At 38.1% G+C, this 20,929-nt stretch overlaps 1 long non-coding RNA gene across 2 annotated transcripts; it reads right to left on the minus strand.

The window, feature by feature from the left end:
• Positions 1 to 4,573: 4,573 nt before the first annotated feature.
• On the minus strand, positions 4,574 to 6,642 carry LOC311276231. 2 transcript variants are annotated; one of them, XR_014625043.1, is made up of 6 exons: positions 6,605 to 6,642; positions 6,071 to 6,122; positions 5,815 to 5,879; positions 5,655 to 5,714; positions 5,474 to 5,571; positions 4,574 to 5,271 (listed from the first exon to the last, which is right to left on the minus strand). It is a non-coding gene; the product is annotated as an uncharacterized lncRNA (long non-coding RNA). The 2 variants fall into 2 exon arrangements; XR_014625044.1 differs by lacking the exons at positions 6,071 to 6,122; positions 6,605 to 6,642 and having other exon boundaries at positions 5,815 to 5,999.
• Between the last annotated feature and the right edge of the window lie 14,287 nt (positions 6,643 to 20,929).

The raw sequence follows: 20,929 nt of genomic DNA on the forward strand, positions 1-20,929 counted from the left end.
AGGCCTTTACTTTACTTTATTTTTAAGCCTTTTTAGGGGACAGTTTTTATAATTAGCCTACCTAATTAAAATCTACTTGAATCTGCATATTTGTGTTGTTTAAATACCTACATTTACCCAGTTACTTTAATCAATCACAATTCTACAGACTGTTACCAATTAAATATTTTTCAACCATCAACTAAAGCCATTTTTACACTGCGAAGGTGGAACAGAAGCTGCATCTACATGGCATTTATGTTTATTTGATTAATCAAAAATACAAAGAAGGTGTGCACATCCCAAGCACTTTGGCTCAGGTGCAGGACAACAAAATAACAAAAATAGAAAAAAGAAAAAACTATTTTTTTCTATTTATGTTTATTTACAAATAGGCCTACTGTTTAATGCTGCTCATGTAATAATAATAATTTGTTACATTTTATTTAGAGCTTTTCTCTGCACTCAAAGTGCTTAAACATTACATAAGGTAAATAGCCTAAATATTAAGTCATTATAGGGGTGAAGCTGCAATATCATGACAAAATCATTATGGTTGATATTGCTCTTGAAATTGTAATGATGATTATTAAGTCAACAAAAAAATTAATTTGGGTAGGAAAAAGCACATCATATTCCGGCTACAGACGGATGGTCCATGACTTCAGTCTACTGTGAGTAATACTCCTAATTCACAAAAACTCCTCTCTTACTTGCATCTTTTCTGCATTGTGTTGTTTATAACGCCTCTGATTGCACATTGCATTCCTAAACTCAACAGAAACATGTATGTCATTGGTTATAATGCTCAACACTGCAAACTATGCGTAAAAGAAAATAACTATAAATATGATGTATCACAAACAAATCTAATGTAAATGTAATGTCACAATTCATATTTATTTTATTCATATTTATATTTATTAAATGCTTCACATTTCAGGTAGACTGCTTTCTTTGAGGCCACAACATCTTATTTTGATGTCCTTCAGGGAGGATCAAGTCTTCATTAGGGGGGTCCTCAAATCCCCCCGTAATTCCCTGTGATGGACACTTTACTATCCCATGAGGGCACAGGAGAGGATTTATGAATGACAGTGAAGCAACATAACTGACACTGGTAGGTCACATGATAATGTCAACATGATGAATGCAGTACGTCCAGATTACATTCATACTACACACATTCATTTAGAACATACTTTTTTTGCGGTCGTGAAGTAATACCTATTCAAAATAAGTATCTACTCAAGAGGTACTTTGGCTCGGACCCAGCCAAAATGTCCAACCTGTCCTCACCAATGGTCTTGATAACCCCATAAAAAGTCTATTTGTTGGTGTAAAGTACAGTTGATCTGGTTAAATAAAAACATGTTTTCACTTAAAATCAGGTGATTAAATTTTATTTGCTTGACAAAAAAAATTCACACTGAAGAAATTTTAACATAACAATTTCTAACATGCTTAATGTGGTAACATAAATTAACTGATTTTTGATTCAAGTCAAAAGTATAATTATCACGTTTGAATCAAACTGACTATTAGGTTAGCTATTTTTAACCGTTCAAACTGAAATGCACGAGAATATCATTCGCGTTTTGAAGGAAGAAAAAGCTGAACAAATTGACATAGCAGTTAAACAAAATACTACAAATCAAGGACTCAAAAAGTCGCTCAAATAATTGTTATCAAGGCATTGTCCAGTTGAAGACTGGTATAAAATTGGCTTGACGTTGGACATTCAATTATCGCAAATTTAGGGGCCTTCAGTTACATATGACATTGGTATACACGTTTCTAACTTCATCAGCATTTGACAAGGATGACTTACAGTAAGAAAACCAACTGTAAAGTATTCATGAAGGTGTCAGGTATGATGCACACCTTTTAGATTCTTGATATTTAATAAAATAAACAGTAAAATCATAAGTAAATATTGCTGTCTTTCACTACTGAATGGGTTCATATACTCAAAATATACAATAATTTAAAGCTTAATAGCATTTAAAGAGTATGACATTCAATCACCTTAATCACCTTTATTTATATAGCGCTTTATACCATACAGATCGTTTCAAAACAGATTGTTTCAAAGCAGCTTTACAGTGATAACAGGAAAATTATGCATTTTGGCTGTTGTTCAGCTGAAGTCAGTTCAGTGTTGATTTAGTTCCGTTGGAAGGGTCATCAATTAATAAATTACTTAATTTCATCTATAAACCAGTTCTGCAATAAATAAATAAATACATAAATAAATAAATAAATATTGTCTTCGTTCAGCTCAGTTCAGTTCTCAGTCCAATAGTATTGTTGAATATTAAGTGTACCCAGAGGCGGCAGGCTCAGTCAGGGGGCCAGTTCTCCTCTGCCAACGAACAAACATGGTGTCATTATGATTCAGGCTGCATGACAAGTCATAATTGTCATGTCATAATCTTCCATCTGGTCGACGTTTTCGTACCCCAAGGTTTAGATATCCGCTATAAAAATAATTTAGTTCCTTTGGCTACAAGGCTGTTAAACTCTGGTGCAAAGGACACAACTGTGTAATTGTTATGGTATTGATGTGAGTATCTTGTTATGCAGCTTTCACCTGTATTGCCCAAAACAAATTTCCCTTTATGGGACAAATAAAGTATAAAGTAAGTAAATAATTCAGATTGGGATCGGGAGCATTCAAATATCCATCCAGTTCCTTTTGCATGAAGATTGGATTCATCATGCTGGTATGGAGCCGAAGGCCGAAGCATTCACAGGGGATTGTCTAGTTGACACGGTCTCTGCACTGTAAAAACTTTCTAACCCTCCCAAATCAAAAATTTAAAGTGACCGATAACATCTAAATTTTTCAATTGGCCCAAGTGAAATTCTTGTTGCAATAGTCTGTTAACATTGGCTCAATGAGAAATAATACGTCAGATTAATTGAAAAATGTAGATGTTATCGGTCACTTGAAATTTTTGACTTGGGGATGTAATTTTTTTTTACAGTGTGCTGACATTCAGGGCTTGCGTTGTGTTCTTGTCTAGGTACAGGTCCACGATCTGCTGTCCATTTGGGTTTGACAGACAGAGAGACTAATATTAGCCTAGATGTCATTCTTCTTATGATGTAACCAGTACATCGGACGTTATGGGAAGTGTTCCTGGTTCCAATTGACCTAATTTATGCAGCCTAATAAATAATAATTTAATAGCCTAATATCCTTTAACGGATATGAATTATAGAAATGTGATAGTGTTATGTATGCCAGGTTAAAGAGATGTGCTTTTAGTCTAGATTTAAACTGATAGAGCGTGTCTGCTTTCCAAAAAAGTTTGGGTGCTAAATAAGAAAACAACACTGTTAGACTTTTCAAGGGTTTTTTACAGTAACTTACTGGCAACACTGTTGCCAGTAAGTTACTGTAATTAAAGGGATACTCCACTTTTTTCGGAAATAAGCTCATTTTACATCTCCCCCAGAGTTAAACAGTTGAGTTTTACCGTTTTAGAATCCATTCAGCCGAACTCCGGGTCTGACGGTACCACTTTTAGCATAGCTTAGCACAGATCATTGATTCTGATGAGTCCAGTAGCATTTCTTTCAAAATGACCAAAGAGTTTCAATATTTTTCCTATTTAAAACTTGACTCTTCTGTAGTTAAACCGTGTACTAAGATCGACGGAAAATGAAAAGTTGCGATTTTCTAAGCCTATATGGCTAGGAACTACTCTCATTCCAGCGTAATAATCAAGGAACTGTGCGGCCGTAACATGGGTGCAGCAGGCGTAGTGATATGACGCAGCGCCTGAAAATAGTCCCCAGCTCGGTAACTTCTTCCAACGTGACCGGGACTAAGTTTGTCTAACCTATTAGACCTATTTTCAGGCGCTGCGTCATATCATTACGCCTGCTGCACTCATGGTACGGCCGCACAGTTCCTTGATTATTACGCCGGAATGAGAGTAGTTCCTAGTCATATAGGCTTAGAAAATCGCAACTTTTCATTTTCCGTCGATCTTAGTACACGGTTTAACTACAGAAGAGTCAAGTTTTAAATAGGAAAAATATTGAAACTCTTTGGTCATTTTGAAAGAAATGCTACTGGACTCATCAGAATCAATGATCTGTGCTAAGCTATGCTAAAAGTGGTACCGTCAGACCCGGAGTTCGGCTGAATGGATTCTAAAACGGTAAAACTCAACTGTTTAACTCTGGGGGAGATGTAAAATGAGCCTATTTCCGAAAAAAGTGGAGTATCCCTTTAAGAGTTACAGTACCAAACCGTATTTCAGTTTTGTGTAATACAGTGCATTACTGTAAAAACGAAGCTAATCAGTACAGTGCATTACTGTAAAAACTAAGCTAATCAGTACACTACTGTAATTATTTTTATTTGTACTAAAAATAAATTAGATTTGATAATTTTGATATATGATTAATTTTATTTTTATCCTACATAAGTACTACTTTCATACAAACCAATTAGACAAAGATATCACAAAATACCATTTTTTTATTTAAAACATTTCATATCACAAAATAAACATGCCAATGCTGGAAATGATGTGTGAAATTTGTACACATTAATGGGTGACTTTAGAGACAACATTTTTTGTGTTAATTTTAACTCATTCATTGTGTTAATGATTTTAACAAAGTAAATATGTCAGAGAGGTTAGCACAAAGATGTGTAAACGTGTTAAATTAACACATTATGTGCTGTCCTTCACTGCAAACATTTTTGAAAACATACATAAAACCATAAACAAAACATTAGCATTTGACTAAATGAATGTAGAGTCATTGGTTGTTTAGCTTATACAAGTATTATAATGAAATATCAACCATTACATTCATAAAACTGCAGAATATAAATACATTTTTAAGCATTCAAAAAGGAAATGTCCAAAACAGGACAAAACACAGTTCTTTTCACAATACAAGACACATAACCCCACCTTAAAAATAATTTCACTTATTTCCAAAAATGTGTTGGATTCATGTACACTGGTGGCCAAAAGAAGTATTTAAGTGTCGTAATGTTTTTGAAAGAAGTCATTTCTTATTATTATCAATGTCTGACTGTCTACTCCATCTTTTCTACAGCATCGGAGTAAAAGTCATCATCAAAATAATCTTTAAAAAGCCAACACAATGTTTTTGTCCACCTTTGTGAATAAATGAACTTCTCCAAAGATTGGTTCCTGTTCAGAACTTGATTGACAACATCAGAGTGTTCCCTGGTCTGCATGCGTGCCCACAAACACAAATGTACTCAGTCCTTCAGAGGAGATCCCGGTTCCAAAACTATATGAGAGAGAGAGAGAGAGAGAGAGAGAGAGAGAGAGAGAGAATATTAGTGTCACATTATTTTTAACCTCATTTTTTGTTAATTTTTATTATTATTTTCACAAAAACTTAAGAATATATATTTGTAAACAGCTTTTGTCAATAAATAGCATACAAAAGAACTAAATTAAATTATGCCAGATTAAATTTCAATACTTACAAATCCTAAATTCTGTCCAAAAATGCTGAGATCCATAGAAAGAACGACTGAAATAGATGATTTTAGCCCATTTCAGCTTGTCTGCAGTGAAGGAGTACCTGTTTGAGACAAATACACAGTAAGATACATGCAAGAAATCACTGTGTGATGATCGTTCTCCTTCCTAAAGTAGTTAACCCACCTGTGCGCTGATATTAGGACCTTCCTAGTCAGGTGGAACTGCAATGGTAGAGTCTTCTGGCTATTAAAATATAAAAATAATGCAAAAATATAAACTTAAGTTGTTTAGAATGCTAGATTTGGTCTGAATGAATTAGTGAGAGTTTTACTGCAGTGCTTACCTGGATACATTTAATCTGGTGAGACTGAACAAAGACAATGGTCCATCTTCTGATTGGTTCATTTGCTGTGTAATAAAGTTAGACATAATGCAAAGGTCACTTATTTGATATAAAGTTAGCCAATTTTATAGAGATTTTATAAGATATTGTAAGCTACCTAGTCTGCACCAGTGGCTCAAAAGCAATTTTCACATAGCGTATTGCTAATCATTTCAGCAAACTTATATCAAAATATATCACAAATGGGCTGGCCTACCTCTGGAATCTTGCTAAGTCACTGGCGCGAATTGGCGCTTTGTTGCAGTTGCCTTTAAAGTCCACATGAATTCAAAATTGACCATATTTACTTTGTTTGCCTAAATTGTTAGTTTTGTGGTGAACAATTCATCCATGCAAGTCAATCCACACAAAAAAATTTTTTGGCTTTGTAATCTTTAATCAAAATCTGAAAATGCTCCTCCCCTCTGCCTTGGAGGACCTTCTCTGATGACGTATGTTTGACGGCTTGGTTTGGGAAACGCTTAACCACTCCCCTCAAACCGTTAGTCTGCTATGAGCGAGAGATGGAGAGGAGGAGCGCTAGAGTAAAACCCTGCCCTCTGTTCAATATTCCTTTTCACTGGGAAATACGTCACAGCACTGGAGAAAAGTCGTTACCGCCATGTTGACGACGAGTAGCTAACGTTAACGTTAACATAAGTTACGTTAAACTGGGCACAATCCTGTCAACAGCCAGTCTATGGTCAACATACACAGAATGTTTTTTTTTTTTCTTTTTTCTTTTTTTTACCTTGCTTGCTGATCTCTCTCGCGGTGAAGTGAATTCCGTCTCTTCCCTGGGCCAGACACGAACGTCGCGATCCAACAAAGGACAGACCCCATTACTTACACTGGATGTCTGTCTGACGCGACACGACAAATCCCAGACAGTGTAGTGATGCGCCGCGGCCGTTATATTTCAGACGTAGTCCGATACGAGTCCAAGCGCTCGCGCTAGTTCTTACAAGGGATAAACAGGTTTGCATTTAAAGGTCCGGTCGCTTCAATGTGTCCAATATAGACAGCCTCTGGCTATTATAGCGTTGTAGACACGCAGTGTAAGGCAAAAATTAGGAAATAAAAAGCACGGTGGAATGGTGCCAGCCAGAGAGGCAGTTACGTCAAATACAGTAGTATAGGCCTACAGCAAATTTAAAAAATACAGTAAGTCTCTGTATGTGGTGTTAGACGTCACAGAAAATTCCCATGATGCAATTGGAATCACAGTTATTTACTGTAAAGAGAAATAGCAGTATAATACTGGGGGATTTAAAGTAAATAACTGTAGAAATTACAGAAAAGTCTAACAGTGAATCTACAGCCTGCAGTTGATTTTGATATTGCAGGTCTTATCAACCGGCCAAAATTTTGAGATCGCAATAGACGTGAAGTACTATAATGCATTAAGTACAGAGGAGCTAAACCATTTAGTGTTTTTTAAGTAATTTGCAAGATTTTAAAATGTAGTAGTGCAGCAGATTAATGGCATATTTCAAGAGAATCATTCAAATTGGTATAAAAGCATGAAATTTGGCACAGATACTCTCTAAGGGTCACTTTTTGGGAAAAAGGCGTTGGCCACCCAAATATTTAACATTTTTTCAAGATGGCCGCTATTTCTGTCAAATGCTCATTATGTCAATCGTTCAAACAGTGATGTAGGCATAACATTTTGTGAAAATACTCTCTTCAGAATGTTTTTTTGGAAAATGGTGCTTGTCCCTCAAAAATTCAAGATGGCAACCATTTTTCAAGATGGCCGCCATTTTTCTTGAATCCTTACTTTTTTTTCAAATGGTGATGCTATCATGAAATTTGGTACAAATATTCTTCAAGGAACATTATCATGGAAAAAGATGTGTGCCACTCAAAAATTCAAGATGGCGACCATTTTCAAGATGGCCACCATTTCTGTATATTTGGGTCACAAAAATATTTAAGTGTTTATATATATAAACACTTAAATATTTTTGTGACCCAAATAGGTGAGTGAGTGTGAGTGAGTGAGTGAGTGAGTGAGTGAACCCACACTTAGGTGAGTGTATATATATATATATATATATATATATATATATATATATATACACTCACCTAAAGGATTATTAGGAACACCTGTTCAATTTCTCATTAATGCAATTATCTAATCAACCAATCACATGGCAGTTGCTTCAATGCATTTAGGGGTGTGGTCCTGGTCAAGACAATCTCCTGAACTCCAAACTGAATGTCAGAATGGGAAAGAAAGGTGATTTAAGCAATTTTGAGCGTGGCATGGTTGTTGGTGCCAGACGGGCCGGTCTGAGTATTTCACAATCTGCTCAGTTACTGGGATTTTCACTCACAACCATTTCTAGGGTTTACAAAGAATGGTGTGAAAAGGGAAAAACATCCAGTATGCGGCAGTCCTGTGGGCGAAAATGCCTTGTTGATGCTAGAGGTCAGAGGAGAATGGGCCGACTGATTCAAGCTAATAGAAGAGCAACTTTGACTGAAATAACCACTCGTTACAACCGAGGTATGCAGCAAAGCATTTGTGAAGCCACAACATGCACAACCTTGAGGCGGATGGGCTACAACAGCAGAAGACCCCACCAGGTACCACTCATCTCCACTACAAATAGGAAAAAGAGGCTACAATTTGCACGAGCTCACCAAAATTGGACAGCTGAAGACTTGAAAAATGTTGCCTGGTATGATGAGTCTCGATTTCTGTTGAGACATTCAGATGGTAGAGTCAGAATTTGGCGTAAACAGAATGAAAACATGGATCCATCATGCCTTGTTACCACTGTGCAGGCTGGTGGTGGTGGTGTAATGGTGTGGGGGATGTTTTCTTGGCACACTTTAGGCCCCTTAGTGCCAATTGGGCATCGTTTAAATGCCACGGCCTACTTGAGCATTGTTTCTGACCATGTCCATCCCTTTATGACCACCATGTACCCATCCTCTGATGGCTACTTCCAGCAGGATAATGCACCATGTCACAAAGCTCAAATCATTTCAAATTGGTTTCTTGAACATGCCAATGAGTTCACTGTACTAAAATGGCCCCCACAGTCACCAGATCTCAACCCAATAGAGCATCTTTGGGATGTGGTGGAACGGGAGCTTCGTGCCCTGGATGTGCATCCCACAAATCTCCATCAACTGCAAGATGCTATCCTATCAATATGGGCCAACATTTCTAAAGAATGCTTTCAGCACCTTGTTGAATCAATGCCACGTAGAATTAAGGCAGTTCTGAAGGCGAAAGGGGGTCAAACACAGTATTAGTATGGTGTTCCTAATAATCCTTTAGGTGAGTGTATATATATATATATATATATATATATAATATATATTATTTTGTATTTATGTCTATTTCAATTTATATACAGTTTATGTATGTTTTATTTAAACTACTTTAATTATGAGTTTGCACTGGACAATTGCATTTTCTGAATTCGGAGTGGCAGTTGGGAGTTGAGAGTTGCCATTTCTTTGTGTGTATATTTGTTTACTTATTTATTGAGAGTTAAGAAAATTACATTTGTTTCATGACATGGAAAACTATGATTAAATAATAGTGGCATACCTTAACCCAGGTCAAGTACCCGTCATCACAGTTGACCAGCCAATATATGCTCTTGCAAAGCAAGTGCAGTGGCACTGGCCAGAGCAATATGGAGAAGACAAGTATCTTGTCATGTTTGGGGGTCTACATATTGAAATGGCAGCACTCAAGTCCATTGGCACTCTTCTTCAGGGTAGTGGGTAGTGGATGGACAGGTGCCCTCTGGCACTGCAGATTCATTTCTGTCAGTGTCACCAGAACACATCAAATGCATCAGGTAACAGCATGTAGTCTCTACAAGCTCTTGAAGGCAGCATACACTTGATTACTGCCAAGAGAGGGCAGATAACAGTCAAGAAAGGTTGGGCTTTGAAGAGTGGTGTGAAAGACGCAAAGAAGAAAGTCCACAGTTTCAATACTGGCACTAGATTCTTTCCATGGAACTGGTGATCTTCTTGATCATTAGGTCATTCCGTGAGGCTAATTTTAGTCTTGACTGTGAGGCACTGAGTGAGCTGATTCCATACTTCTTTGCCAACAACAACACCAACTATGCTCGCTGGCTTCCCATCCACCTCAGGGACATGTTATCTCTGGACAAAAAACACCCAGAACTGACTCAGGAGTTCAGGCGTGGCAACTTTGTTGTCCACAAAACCCGTCGCAATTTCTCTGCACTTGCCCTTGATCAAGCCCATGAGCAAGCAAATGCCATCATCAAGGCAGACGGTGGAGCTATTGGTCTCACAGAGAATCCATCTGCCCTGAGGAGATGGATGGTCGCTGGCCCTGAGGTTAGCCATCTGGTGTCACTATATGAAACTGAAGTACAAACCAAAGAAGCACAAGAGCAAACAGTCCACCATGAGCAAACTCCTCAAGCTCAAAAGATATTCCTGGAGAGGGTCAAGAAACTATCTAACTGTCTGCAAGACCTAGGCAACCCATTTGAAGAAGAGAGTCGTGATCTGTATTCTATAGAAGTAGAATATTCACAATATGTGTATTCACAAGAGATATTGCAAATCCCAGCTCTGCTGAACTCCTACAGACATACCTTAAGAAGGGACAGACAAAAGCCCAGGACTTTGCACAAGGTCTGCAAGAGAACCCAACTTTCTATGATCCAATCAAGAGAAATAGAGTCGACTTCTTCAGCCAAGAAACCGCTACTGTTGAGCAATCAAAGCAGAAGTTGGTGAAGGAGGATTGCCAACTATTCTCCAAACTCTTTATCTCCTGTCAGAGCAGAGAATGTGACCTGCAGGAGTTCTTCCAACATGAGAATCAGCCCTACCCCACTGCACTGAGTGATGGTGGAAAACTTTATGCTTGCCAGAAATCACAGCTGGTCTCCATCCTTGAAACCTACATCACATCCCCAGAAAAAGAACCAGACACTGAAGTCATCATCATAGATGGTTCAGCTTTGGTCCATACACTACCACCAAAAACATCGAAGACATTTGAGGACTATTTAGCACTGGATGTTCTACCCAGTATATATGCTTATGCCATGAAGTACAAGAGCACACATATTGTGTTTGATGTGTACAATCCATCAAGCCTCAAAATGGAAACAAGATCTAAACGAGGCCAGGGAGGTCGACAGCAAGTGACAAACAAGAATATAGTTCCATCAAATTGGCGCAATTTCCTGAGACATAATGATAACAAAACAGACCTCTTCCACTTTCTGACTGACAAGATTGCTCAAATGACTATGCCAAACATAGTTGTTGTAACCAAGGGACCTGATGTCTTGAGTACATCTGACTCGATAGTCTAGACAAATGTTTCCATGAGGAAGCTGATAGCTGCATCTTTGTACATGCCAAATATGCCACAGAGGAGGGCAGCAAATCCATAATGATCAAAGCCAATGACACTGATATTCTTGTTATAGCACTGAGCATCTTCCCATCCCTCCAGGATCTTGGTCTCCAGCAGCTGTGGGTTGCATTTGGGCATGGTGTGAGCCTACGGTGGATTGGTGTTCATGACCTGTACCATGTTATTGGGCTGGTTAAGACCAAAGGCATTCTATTCTTTCACGCCTTTACAGGTTGTGATACTGTATCAGCATTTCGAAACAAAGGCAAAAAGACTGCCTGGCAAACCTGGGACATTTTCCCTGAGGCCTCTCTCATCTTCAGCAAACTAAGTCAATACCCTCCTGTTCTGACTGATAGTGACCTGGAGATCCTTGAGAAGTTTGTGGACCTGCTGTATGATCGATCAAGCACAGCTGTTAGTGTAGATGAGGCTAGACTTGACATGTTTGCCCAAAAGCAGAGGCCATATAAAGCCATTCCTCCAACAAGAGCAGCTCTGCTTCAACACACTAAACGTGCTGCATACCAGGCAAGCTGCATATGGGGTCAAGCAACCCAGTGTCAGCCAGAAGCAGAGAGTCCTGCTGACTGGAGATGGAAAAAGCTTGGTGAACAATGGGGGATCTTCTGGACAGCAAATGCACCAGTTGCACAAAGTTGTGAACAACTAGCCAAGTGTGGCTGCAAATCAGAGTGCCGTGGAAGATGCAAATGTTTTAGATTGGGTTTCACTTGCACAGAACTGTGCAATTGCAAATGTGAATAAAAAATGATGGCCATCTTGAAAATGGTCGCCATCCTGAATTTTTGAGTGGCACATACCTTTTTCCAAAAGAGTGTTCCCTGAAGAGTATTTCTGCCTAATTTTATGCTTGCATCACCATTTGAACAATTGAAATAATTCATATTCGACAGGAACGGTGGCCATCTTTAAAAATGGCGACCATCTTGAATTTTTGAGGGACAAGCATCTTTTTCCATTAACATGTCCTTTAGATAGTATTTGTATCAAATGTTATGCTTGGATCACTGTTTGAATAATTGATATAATAAGCATTGAATAGCAATGGCGGCCATCTTAAAAAATGGCCGCCATATTGAATTTTTGAGTGGCCAACGCCTTTTTCCAAAATAGTGGCCCTTAGAGAGTATCTGTGCCAAATGTCATGCTTTTATACCGAAGTGAACTATTTTTTTTTACTAATCTGCTGCACTATAGTCAATGTTTAACAAGGAGCCAATGCAGTGTTGACAGAACCGGGGTAATATGGTCATACTTCATGGTTCTAAGAACTCTAGCTGCTGCATTTTTGACCAGCTGTAGTTTGTTTATTAAGCATGTAGGGCAACCACCCATACTAGTATTACAATAATCTAAATCATGATTCATGAACCCATGAACTAACTTTTCTGCATTTGTCATTGTGAGCATATGTCATAATTTATATGTAAAAGATGTGGCTTTACAGATGCCAGAAACGTGGCTTTCAAATGAAAGACTGGTATCAAAGAGCACATCCAGATAACTGACGACGAAGACAGAGCAGCCACTAAGTCTTAAGACAGTATTCTAGGCAGGGGCGGCGTTAGGGGTGGGCTAAGGGGGCTGGAGCCCCGAATGTTTTCAGTAAAGCCCCGAATGTTTTATAATGTTTTTATTACTATGCCATCAATGAGTTTCCATGCCCAATAAAGTAATTTATATTAGAATTTAAATAAATAAACAAATAAATAAATACCTCTCGACTCTCGCGTCTACAGTGTCTGTCAATTTACGCGTTGTCATTCACACCCGACAAAAACCGCCCACTGAGTCTAGTACTTCTGACTGACATGTAAACTGGCCAACCATCGATGAGCGTCTGTACGATCCAGCCAATGAAATTAGATCTTTTGGAGCCAGGCGGTTTGTTGGCGTGTAGTATTTTACTAGATCAATTTATTTGAAAAATAAAATGGATATTTCAAAATTCTTCAAAAAAAAGGAAGTAAAACAACCCCAGCCAACACTTGAACGCCAAGATACAACAGCTTCAGGTATCTGTAACTTTTAATCATAGTATTATATTTATTATTCGGTTTTAAATTGTGTCTGATTTAACGTTACATTTTGAACATCTAACAGTTAACGGTTACGGTTGCGCTTGCGCAGCACAGTCTTTAGGACACACACACACACAGAGCGGTTATAATGTTTGGTTAGCATGGTCTGTGGCAGACTTTTCGTGTCAGGGCAACAATTCAATAAACAAGATAATAAAAAAAAAGAGACATATTTCGCTAAGGAAATGGTTCCAAACAAAGCATGTTGTTGTGCTCTGCAGCAACACACAGCGGTGTTTACTGAATAAATTTGCGTGAGTAAATGATTCACTGACCCATTCATAAAAACAGTTGCTTACTTTTTTTCTGAATGAATCATCTGTTTCGAACGAATCGATTGATTAAATGACTGACTGACTCGCTCATTAAGGCAGTGGCTTGCCGCCACCTAGTGGCAAAGTACCATTCTGATTTTTTTTCATCATTTCATATTTCTATATTCAAAATGTTATTGATACATTAGCCTCATAAGATTATTTATGCAATTTGTAAGTGCTGTGTAAGTGCTCCTTCAAAAATATAAGTGTATAAAGCCCTGCGTTTATAATTATACTTGGCTTTAAGTGTTTGTGTGTGTATTATGTATGTGAGTGTATAAAGTAAGAATAAGGTAGCCTATAAAATGTAATATGTGCAGGAAGAATGGGTGAAGGTTTTTTTTTCGTTTTGTTATTATAGATTCTTTATTCACTTTTTTTTAACCTATTCTCACAAAAATCACGTTGTTAAGTGAAGGCTATTAAAACAATAATAGAGCTGAGCTTGCTATTTTACCATGTCTTAGATGAGTCAGCAAGGAAAGAAGAGGTTTTAGAAGGTGAAAGGGATGATCTAGGAACACTGCAGACAGGCCCAAAACACATGAAGCTTCAACAGTATCCCTTCACCCAATTTGGAACACAGCAGAGAGCTTTTAATAAGAATTGGCTAGATGCATTTCAGTGGCTTGAGTATTCCGTATCCAGAAATTCTGCATTCTGCTTTTCTTGTCGTCTCTTTGGCAAGCATCATATCCGAAACAGCAAAGACACATTAACAAGTGCAGGTTTCTCCAACTGGAAAAGGGCTTTAGAATCATTCAGAGAGCATGAACAAAGTAGCCTTCATTAGGCTTCCATGACATGCTGGAAGAGCTACAAAACAACTGAAACACATGGAGATATTACAGAACAGCTTCATAGAGCCAGTGTAGGAGAAATAACTGAGAGACGTGAATACCTCCATCGTGTTGTTGCTGTGACGTTATTTCTGGGGAAGCAGGGGATTGCATTCCGTGGACATGATGAACAGAGCCAGAGTCAAAATCAGGGAAACTTCCTTGAGTGCATGAAACTTCTCACACAGTTTGACCCATTTCTACAGCAGTACAATGCTCCATCCCATGCTACCTACCTGTCTCACTCATCGCAAAATGAAATGATTGCATGTATTTCAGAAGAGGTCACAGAAAGCATCATAAAAGAAATGAGAAATTCAAAGATGTATGCTCTGATGGCAGATGAGGCAAGGGACAGGCACTCTGAACAACTGGCAGTATGTGTGCGTTACGTTACGTCCGAGGGCAGAAACAAGGAAAATTTCCTTGGTTTCAGCAAACTGGTTGGTTTTGATGCACAATTCATCACTGATGCAATAGAGCAAACATTGAAATCACATCAAATTGACCATCTTCTGTGTGTTGCACAAACATATGATGGAGCTGCAGTCATGAGTGGAGCTGTGAGGGGCGTACAGGCCCGGTCCAGAGAACGTCATCCAGAAGCAGTGTACCTTCACTGCTATGCACATGAATTAAATCTTGTGCTTTGCCATGCATGCAAGGCAATACCAGAAGCCACCAACTTTTTTGATTTACTGGAGAGCCTTTATTCATTTTTCAGTGCATCTCTAGTTAATCACCAAAAGTTCACTGATGTTCAAAAACAGCTTAGACTACAATCATCTGAGCTGGTACAGCTGTCAACAACACGTTGGGCATGTCAGGTGAAGTCTGTGAGTGCTGTAATTGACAATTTCTGTGCTATTCTGCAATGTCTTGACAAAATTTCAACACCAATGGCTGTAGGCCTCAGGTCCAAACTCAGCAACTTTAACATGCTGCTGATGTTTGGTAGACTTTTATCCATCACTGAAGGGCTCCACAAATTCCTGCAGGGGGAAACCGTAGACCTGGGACAAGCAGTTCAATACAAAACAGCAGTCTACGACTCTCTTAAAGAACAACGCACAGCTCAGAGTGCTACAGAGTTATTTTCAAAAACAAAGGCCTTGTGTGAGGTAAATAACATTCCAGAACCTTCAGCAGGTTTTAGACGGAAACAGAAGAGGCTTGATGATTATGTGGTGGAAACAGCATGTAGGACAACCTCAGAAATCAGTTCTTCACATGACCACATGTGTACATTGTACTACCCTTGCCTTGACCGAATGATGCAAGAGATTGACAACCGTTTCTCAGGAGTAGGAGTAGATCTTATGAAGGGCATTCAAGCCTGCCATCCAGCATCAGACAGCTTTCTTGATGAAGAATCTCTCAAGATTCTTGCCAAACATTATAAAATAGAGTTGCAGTCAGAGGAGCTCCTGGTGGCAAAAAACTTCTTGAACAGAAGGAAGGAGAAAGAAGTAATTCCTGACATAGTCAGTGTGTTCAAGATGCTAAATACTGACATGTTCCCCACACTGAATTCAGTATTTCAAGTAGCACTGACAATCCCAGTTAGTAGCTGCAGCTGTGAACGTTCCTTTAGTGCCTTGCGTCGACTGCATACATGGTTAAGAAACACAATGGAACAAGACCGGCTTAACCACCTGGCAGTGATGTCCATAGAGAAGGAGAACTTGACTGCTGTTGACCATGACATGGTGATAGACAGATTTGCCCAGATGAAATCAAGACGATACGCTCTTAAACTACCACCATCAACGCAATAAAGAACCATGTTCAGACAGAAACGGGATGGAGGGAGGCAGATAAAACCACTTTACAGTAAAGTTTTATTTGTTATCATTAGTTACTTCATTACCAATAAACTAAGAATTGTTTTTTTTTTATTGCATTCATTCATATTTGTAAATCTTTTTAAAAAAAAATCAAAATACAATTGTTCATTACAAAGAATTTACAATTTTTGGACCATATGGACATAGTAATTTATGTAAAATTAGCAGTTAACTATTACACTAACTAATGTTAACAAACACAATTTTACTGTAAAGCATTATAACAAAAAGAAAATTCAAAGCAAATGAAAAAGGCAAATACGCAAAGTAGAGAAGTGGGAGAAAAAATAGAGTGGAGGGAGGAAAAATGAGAAATGAGTGGACAAGATGTATGGAGAAGAGAAAGGGAGGACATTAAAAAAAATGGAACAAATAAGAGGAATGAAGACATTAGATTAAATGAGAAGATGACAGGTGTGGATAGAAGAAGAGAAAGGAGTGGAGAGAGGCAAGGAGAGCCCAAATCAAAAGGAGAGCTGTTATGATGAGAAGAAGAAAAGCAATTGAGAAAAGAGGAAAGCAGGCAACAGCAAAGTTATAGGACAAAACTTTATGAGGCAGCCACAGCAGAGGAATGATTCACAGACTTCAGTAGAGGGTAAGGTTTATCTGCTAGACTGAATAACTTGAATCTGTTTACTGTAATGCATAAACACGTGAAAAGCAGAAGTTAAGAGAAGGAGAGAGGAGAAAAATGTGTGATGAGGAGTGGAGAAATGGGAGAGAAGAGGACAAGTGGAAGTCTGGATTTGAGTAGTGGAGAAGAAAGGGATGAGTGAGGGAGAAAGCAAAGAAAATAGAGGAGGGTGGAGGAGGACATAAATGAAGGAGAGAAAATAAAAAGATAATGGTCTGGTGATGAGGAGGAAAAATAAGTGAGTGAAGAGGCAAGGACACGAATACACCTGTGGAGCTGGAGAGGCTGGAGGACAAGAGGAGGAGAGATGATGAAGAGAGTGAGAAAGAAGTGAAAAGCAGAAGTTAAGAGAAGGAGAGAGGAGAAAAATGTGTGATGAGGAGTGGAGAAATGGGAGAGAAGAGGACAAGTGGAAGTCTGGATTTGAGTAGTGAAGAAGAAAGGGATGAGTGAGGGAGAAAGCAAAGAAAATAGAGATGAAAAGAAATGAAATATGAAAGCAGGTGAATTGGAAGAGGGACAAGAGATGAAAATGCGTTTAGCAGTAAGGAGTGAAGAGCAGATGAGTAAAGGGGAGCACAGATGCCAGAAGTAAATGTAAGAGAATAAGATTTGCATTTAATCTTTTTTGCATCTTAAGTTTGTGATCAGAAACACTTATACTTTCTTTGGTTTATACTTTTTTCTTTCAGTGGACGAAATTTCCAGAGATGAGTGGAGCATGAGTAAGAGAAGAAGAGTCAGAAGAAACGTGACCAGTAGTCAAACAAATAAAGTACCATGACATAATAATATATGGTCATGTTGTTTATCATACTGTGCTATTTCCCTAAGAAATATAATATAATTTTAGTAAATGTTCTTCTGTTGGCCTGATATTCGATTCAGAGTATTGAAGAGCACATTTACTCGGCACTGCAGCATTTGCTGTTTGCTAGTAGAGCAGCCTAAATTATTATGGCATGGATTCTGATGTAGCAGATTTGTCAGCTAAGCACAAACTAAACAGAACTGAACTCTTAAGATTAGTAATGATGTTTACACCAAATTCCAATTTTACCTATGTAGGCTAACTTGAAAATAGTCAGATAATGGTTGCCTCTTTTTAGTTGTCAGGGGTGAAAATGAGTCATCCTTAACATTTTTGGTCTTTTGGATTCACTACAGCTGGAGAACAGTTAAATACAAAATAGGTTGTAGGCTCTACTGGGTGATTTTTATTTTTTTTATTTTACTGAGTAACATTCATCATTTTCCCAGATAGTGTATAGATTTTTAGGCATTCTATTATCTCAAACAGCCTGAAAAATAGTGCATTTAGCTGATGAAAATGGGAAAAAAAATCTCCTGTGTGACATCGTATGTTGACATCGTCTGGCTCCGCCCTTGATTCTAGGGTATTCTATGCAGAGGTTTTTGGTCCAATAATTAAAATCTCTGTTTGTTTTTTTATTTTTAATTTTTTTTAAATTTTTTTTTTTATTAAGTAGTAGGAAAATACTACTCATCCAATTTTTTATATCAACTATCCATTCCATCAATTTTGTGAATTGGTATGTTTCGTCAGGGTGCGAAGAAATAAAGAGCTGAATATCAACAGCGTAACATTGAAAACTAATGCCATGCTTCCTAAAGATATCTCCCAAGGGTTGCATGTACAGGGTGAAAAGCAACGGTCCTAGTACTGAGCCTTGCTGTTCTGTTGGGGAATTTCCTTTGTCTCATGCAAAAGTCTATATGCTGTAATGTCAAGCGGAAGAACTGAGTCGGGTTTGTGGGGATGGAAAATAAAAATAAAATTCATTATATGGGAAGGTGGACATGGTGAAAGCCACAAGAAGGTACTGAAAACATGTAATATGAGGTGTTTTCAAAAAAAGTATATGTAATATGAGATGTTTTTAAAAAAAGCGTATGGTCAGAGATTCTCCACCAATAGAAAGAAGGCCTCGGGGAAGATGGTTCTAACAGTTGCGATATCTCGAGGAGGAGCAAAAAGAAACAGATAACTATACGGATGCCCATTGGGTAACTAGCAATAAGAAAAAGGTATAAGACCTGAAGACTGACCATTGTAAGTCAGATGAACAGCTGGCATCTCACTTTGTTGTTTGTTCAATAAAGTTAATTCTTCTGAGACCTGGAACTTCGACTCTGAAAGATTTCTTTGAGACCTGAACCAAATACTTTAAATCTGACACAACATTCTCCATACTGAACTTTTGATCGATATGACACCTTTTTATAGAGTTTCAGATAAACTCTTTTGAAAGAATAAAACTTTTTTTTCCTTTAATTTAAAGGGACACTAAGTAGGAATTTCTCCCATCTAGTGGTGAAACTGTATTTTGCATTCAAACGAATAATGCTCTCCAGCGCCTCACTTTTTCAAATGCGCGTTGCATCTACGATAGACGACCAAAAAGCTATGACAGGATGTCTTATAATAGCACTTTGAGTTTTCCTTCGGGTGAACAGGTTTGTTTTTTAAAACAAACTGAAACTTGAATCAACGAAAAAAAGAATGTTACAGTATAAATTACTGACTGTGAAAAACATTAACTATGGTAGTTAGTAGTAATGCCGCCTTTATTCATTATATTTTTGAAGTACGTGTACTGTTAGATATCATCATCATCCGTGCCTTCTCTAACGTTACTTTACTCAATAGCTGCTATTCATCAAAGAGCCTGTTTAACTTACTATGAATAGATAAATAGATATAACTATAAATGTTCTACTATCTATATAATAAAGTTCACAACCAAGCAATGAAAAATAAGCTTGTAATTAAGACCGTAACATTGACTTACCTGTCGAGAAGAAAGCAGGCAACTTCAGCAGCTCTTGTTTTGAAAGCTTTCTCCTGCATTAGCGATCCCGACATTAACCCTTGTTTTTGTAATCTCCGGTCACGTTTCCTTTTACGGTCTATTTTGGACTTTTTCGATGATGAGGACTCCTTATCCTGTGACTCATATGTATGTATGAATGAACGGTGTATAAATAACCGTGCAGTGCATCCTTTTAAACTTGCCGCGGCAGTGACAAGCGCCTCTCAACTGCTCTGCTCCTCCGCTTCTGCTGGCTTCAGTCCATCTGCACCCATCTGAGGAAAACTCAGATCTCTCTCTCTCATATGTCTCTCTCTTCTCTCCGCTCGTGAATTGCTTTCTTTTTAGAGAGCGTTGTAGCGACAATGGGTAGAAACCAACCACCAACTAATCTTCTTCCAGAAAATTAGTTCAAACTTCACACTTCCTGCCGAACAAAGAGGAAGATTTGTTCAGAACATCTCATGATCATCACCGGTCTGACTAATTACAAGAGCCCCCAGGGCTAACACATAACTAGTCAATGCTAGCTTTGTTGCCAAATTACTGATTGGTTAAGAGAAAGACAGAGACCAAGGTCTGACACAAGAGTCCTCACATTCCAGATTCAAATCACCAATCCAGGGCCATAAAATCAGGCTCCAGCTAGTCTACGCTAACCAACGAAAACCCCCAACTAAGAACTTTTATGAGCCCAGCTAAAGGAAGAACTTGTCAATGTGAGATAGCTTGGAAAAGAATGATTGGTTCAGAGATGACACAACTCGAGCCCACAACATTCCAGACCCCCTCCTCCTTAAGGACCTCTGAACGAACAAACCAGTTCTCTTCTTTTCAAACCAGAGAACTGAGATTTTACCTAACTATACATAAAATCATTCAAGAACAATTTTCAACGGACTTATAAATCAAACATCATGCAACTACAATGATTCGATTTTGTGTCTACAATAAATGTGTGTCTAATATGCTTAGATCCCATATAATTCATGTAATTGTTATAACTGTTAGATGTTTGAATGAAAGTGTGTTGTGCTTCATATCAATATGATCGTATGCTCATGATTCAAAAGATGGCTTGATTGAAATCTGTGTAAAATGTTCGTATTCT

This window comes from Rutilus rutilus (assembly GCF_951802725.1).
Source record: "Rutilus rutilus genome assembly, chromosome: 17".
Taxonomy (NCBI): domain Eukaryota; kingdom Metazoa; phylum Chordata; class Actinopteri; order Cypriniformes; family Leuciscidae; genus Rutilus; species Rutilus rutilus.